This window comes from Pristiophorus japonicus, chromosome 3 (genome assembly GCF_044704955.1).
Source record: "Pristiophorus japonicus isolate sPriJap1 chromosome 3, sPriJap1.hap1, whole genome shotgun sequence".
Taxonomy (NCBI): Eukaryota; Metazoa; Chordata; class Chondrichthyes; family Pristiophoridae; genus Pristiophorus; species Pristiophorus japonicus.
This window is the reverse complement of record NC_091979.1, coordinates 178,700,114-178,705,360: the sequence shown is the minus strand read 5'-3', so window position 1 is coordinate 178,705,360 and position 5,247 is coordinate 178,700,114. Positions and strand designations below refer to the sequence as shown.

The window sequence follows — 5,247 nt, the reverse complement described above, 5'->3', positions numbered from 1 at the left end:
GTTTTGCGTTGTAAGGATCAGTATTGTAAATAGTGAGTTTTAAAGGTTAAATGCAACCATTAGGAGTCAATAATATGTGGTGGGATAACCTGTACAACCTGTAGTGGCCGATGCTGGCCCTCTTGTGCCTTGGCCTCTTCCTACCATCACTGTGTCACATCTGACAATTCACAGTATCACCTAATTCACAGTATTACCCAATCATTCACCTCACCCCAACAGATCAAATCTGGGCCTCCGCTGACACTGCAAAACCTTTGCAAGGATTAATTTCCTACTCCCCATGATATACTGTGCTGCTGGTCAAAAAAATCCCATTTTATGATTGGGCCTGGGGCTCCAGTAAAGCCAGTATATCTGCACACTTACTACGAAACAATGAACTACATTGACAAATTCTTGGCATACTCACAGAATGTGTGCTTTTGCAATGTGATCTTTTTGTCTACTTTTAGAATGTGCTGGCAATTATCCCTTCTTTGTTTAAAACATTCTTTTATAGTTCATTGGGGCACTGTTTAGTTTTAAACTGACTTTATTAAAATGAAGTTGAAGCTGGTTTTGTCGAACCTGTGTTAATGGGGTAGTGTCACCACTGATGAAGTCTTTTTCACTGTATAAACAGTCCTCATATTTACCGAACAAGCCTATTCTTATTATAATCGTAGAGCGACAAAAGGCAAACTGCACTGATTAGGTTCAGAGCACAAGGGATATTGCATCTACTGCCATACAAACTGACACCTAACATCATGGAGCCACAGCTGACTTTTAGCACAGTTTTGCCCTACCTGCTCTGAATGAGCCGCCAGCCTTTGCAAGATCCAAAACTTATCACAAACTGGATAGGACTTGGTCCTTGATACGGGCTGAGTGAAATGAGCTCAGTGAGCACCCTGGTGAGTGTAGTGAAACCAACCTCAGACAGCCCTCTCCCCCCACTCCCCTGCAACCAAGATAGGGAAGAGAGGTGGAAATAAATCCAAGGCAGGGTTTCTGTTCCTGATCTTTAGCATCATCGAATCCGCCACCACAAACTTAACTGGACCAGCCACTTAAATACTGTGGCTACAAGAGTAGGTCAGAGGCTGTGTATTCTGTGGCGAGTGTCTCACCTCTTGACTCCTCAAAGCCTTTCCACTATCTACAAGGCACAAGTCAGGAGTGTGATGGAATACTCTCCACTTGCCTGGATGAGTGAAGCTCCAACAACATTGAAGAAGCTCAGCACCATCCAGGACAAAGCAGCCCGCTTGATTGGCACCCCACCCACCACCTTAAACATTCACTCCCTCCACCACAGGCGCACCGCAGCTGCAGTGTGTACCATCTACAAGATGCACTACAGCAACTCGCCATGGTTTCTTTGACAACGCCTCCCAAACCTGCGACCTCTCCCACCTAGAAGGACAAGGGCAGCAGGCACATGGGAACATCACCACTTCCAAGTTCTCCTCCAAGTCACACGTCATCCTGACTTGGAAATATATCGCCATTTCTTCATCGTCGCTGGGTCAAATTCCTGGAACTCCCTCCCTCACAGCACTGTGGGAGAACCTTCACCACACGGACTGCAGCGGTTCAAGAAGGTGGCTCCCCACCACTTCTCAAGGGCATTTAGGGATGGGCAATAAAAATCGCTTCTCGGCCTTTTGGCTAAGATCATGCGTAACTGACCTGACAGGGGAGTAGCCACCATGACCTCCGGGTGGTTCTCCCTGGATCAGGAAGGTATATGCTTGCCTTTTTGGAAACAGGAGGTGGGTGGGGTGGCTTGACCCATCCACCTCCACGGAGGTGTGTGGGGGACCTGACCCATCCACCTCCATGGCACGAACCTGGTATTGCAGTACTTCCAGGAACGGTGCAGTGGCTCTAGGCCTTTTGGCTAAGAGCATTGGCGCAGAGTGATCCTTGGCGTGTGCTAGGTGACCTCTGGCGTTTGTGATTTGACAAAGAATTGGAACGATTGGCTACGAATTAAAATAAAAAAAAATTAAAAAAAAAAAAATTAAATACTGGCCTTGCCAGCGACGCCCACATCTTGAGAATGAATTTTAAAAAGAATGACATTGAGTGAGCCATGTACATGGGTCAGGTAAGAGCAGCGGTGGGCTCAGTCATGATGCTGTCACTATGGGCAACACTTGCTATCTATGCACGCAGCTGAAAAATGGCTTGGGCAGGGTAACAGCTGGTAAACCACACACCAGCAAGGAGTCAGCGCCTTCAGGGAGGAGAGAAACTGGTGTAGATGTTACCACAGCAACAGCGTATAATGTGGTGGAGTGTTCCATCCAAAACGTTAACCCGTCTTTCACTTTCAGATACTGACTGTTCTGCTGCGTATTTCCAGCATTTTGATTTCATATTTCCAGTGCTCTGAGATCTCTGTTTGCTAATTCTGTGTGATAGATATACAATCCTATCTTTGATATCTGCTAATACGAGCCCAGCAAGGATCAAATCTGAGACTTTCTTGGCCTGTATTCCCTCAGCACCCCACGGTGGGCTGACCCACTGAACTATCATGGAAGCCTCCAGTAAAATGCATTGATTGGTAGATTCCAGAATATTTTAAAAGGGCAGCAGTGTCGCTATGAATCCTTTTCCAAATAAATATTTTTAAAGCACTCCTCAAATAGAAGGGATTTAAAAAGAAAAATGGCTCATTTTATCGACTTATCCTTCAACCAACATCACTAAAACAGATTATCTGGTCATTATCACATTGCTGTTTGTGAGAGCTTGCTGTGCATAATTTGGCTGCTACCTTTCCTACTTTGCAACACTTCAAAAGTACTTCATTGGCTGTAAAGTGCTTTGGGACATCCTGAGGTTGTGAAAGGCGCTATATAAATATAAGTTCTTTCTTTATTTAATGCAGCTTTCACATTAACGTAACAAAGACGTCCTTGATGGTAACTGTGTTAGGCATATGGTGGGTGGGTGGGGAGGGGGGCAATGCTCCTTGTTCCTGTGCCTTCTTACCACTCCGTGGTCCTGCAGCAAATACACTTTGGTTCTTGTAAAGAGCTGCAGGCAGCAAAATTGGCAGTCGCCCTATTAACTAACTGCTTCCAATCCTTCAGCACTCAATCAGATGGCACATGGGGAATTTAGTTTGGAAATAAAAATTCCCTTGAAATGCTGCTAGTGTGATTATCCGAAATTAAAATTATCAAGATAATCTTTGTTCAGTTTACCCCTCGCCACCCACCCCCCAACTCTTCCCTCCCCAGTGCCATCGCCTAGCTCCGCAGTATGGCTCTGTAGTTGCTGAAAGCTGTTTAGTACGAGTGGCTGTTCTTCTGCATGAGCCTGCACAAGCCTGGTTTTTTCCAATTGGACTGGAGCCTGGCTGGAAGTGGAATGTGTGCCAGATTTGGTGACCCCTTTACTATTACTTCCGGGTAGCCTCATTCTAATGTTGTGGGTGAGCTGCAGGCCTCGATTTCACTTCAGACTGTAAGGTCACCCATTGGCCAGAGGGCGATAGCCCACTCCAGCAAGATTTAAATGACTGTGGCTGCTAAAAAGAAAAAGGCACCATTCACTGAAACAACAATCAAATCGGTATCTGCGAGGGAGAGGCAGAGAAGAAAAGGGGAGGGGGGAAGGCAGCAGAGAAGTCCCATGTTTGCAGTGGAAGTGAAATAGGGGAGTGGCAGCCTCTTTGGAATCGACGATCGCAGGGCCCTGAGGTAAGAGGTGTCAGCCGCTAAAGCCAGGAAGCGAGTGTCTGGCAATGGCAATGATCTCCCCCTCACACTGTGTTCCTGCACTTTAATTGCTTACCATCAATGACAACGAGACGGTATGGTGCCTCGACAACCCCCCACTCAAAGCCTTACATGCAATCATTCTGTAAAATTGCCCTGTATGGAATGTATTCTTTGGTGCTCACACCTGTCGTCACTCCATTATGGGTTGCGTGCCAACACCAGCTCTCACGGCATGTTACTGGTAACCAAAGGTAGTTCTGCATTTTTTTATTCCTTTTCAAGAACTGAACAGCACATAACATGAGAGAGTTGCAAAAGCTGGTGACCCCTCAACCTCCAACCTCTCACCTCCTATGCGAAAGAAGGTCTTCAGACGATGGAAAGGCGCACCTTCAATGTTGCCTATAAATTGTTTTGGTGCGTGGGCCCTTTAACGGGCTGCGCAGCCCATTCAATGTTTTGCGCATGCGCGGCTATTTCCAATGTAAATCCGGTGAGTGGCCTGAGCGAGACGTTCAGATCGCTGCGCAGCCGCACAGCCGCATTGCTTAGTGAGAACATTGCATACCATACAGGGTGTTGGAAATGCTCTTTCCGGCCTCCGTCTCCGGGATTTGAAGGCGGGTAGTAGAAGGACATGTCCCAGCTGCAGGGTGGTGAGGAGTTTCTGCTTCTCTTCATTCTCACGCTGTTGTGCTCCACATTAACTGTCAGTAAACCAGATTGTAAAATCCTGAGGTATATGAATTCTGCCCGTGAGGAAAATAATATCATCACTTTTCTTCTTTTCCTTCAACATGCTAAAGGTGGAGCATCCACGATGCTGAGAATGACGTGAGTATCACGTGTAGTGAGTTGGTCTTACCGCAGGGAAAGGGTCCACAGCCAGATAGGGAATGGAAGACCAGCAGGAAGAGTAGAGCAAGGAAGGTAGTGCAGGGGTCCCCTGCGGTCATCCCCCTGCAAAACAGATACACCGCTTTGGGTACTGTTGAGGGGAATGACTCATCAGGGGAGGGCAGCAGCAGCCAAGTTCATGGCACCGTGGCTGGCTCTGCTGCACAGGAGGGCAAGAAAAAGAGTGGGAGAGCGATAGTGATAGGGGATTCAATTGTGAGGGGAATAGATAGGCGTTTCTGCGGCCGCAACCGAGACTCCAGGATGGTATGTTGCCTCCCTGGTGCAAGGGTCAAGGATGTCTCGGAGCGGGTGCAGGACATTCTGAAATGGGAGGGAGAACAGCCAGTTGTCGTGGTGCACATTGGTACCAACGACATAGGCAAAAAAAGGGATGAGGTCCTACGAAACGAATTTAAGGAGCTAGGAGCTAAATTAAAAAGTAGGACCTCAAAAGTAGTAATCTCGGGATTGCTACCAGTGCCACGTGATAGTCAGAGTAGGAATCGCAGGATAGCGCAGATGAATACGTGGCTTGAGCAGTGGTGCAGCAGGGAGGGATTCAAATTCCTGGGGCATTGGGACCGGTTCTGGGGGAGGTGGGACCAGTACAAACCGGACGGTC

At 47.4% G+C, this 5,247-nt stretch overlaps 1 pseudogene; it reads left to right on the top strand.

Annotated features, from left to right (window-relative positions):
• The first annotated feature begins 1,636 nt into the window (after nucleotides 1-1,636).
• LOC139260545 (U2 spliceosomal RNA) lies at nucleotides 1,637-1,875 on the top strand (annotated as a pseudogene).
• Nucleotides 1,876-5,247: the final 3,372 nt, after the last annotated feature.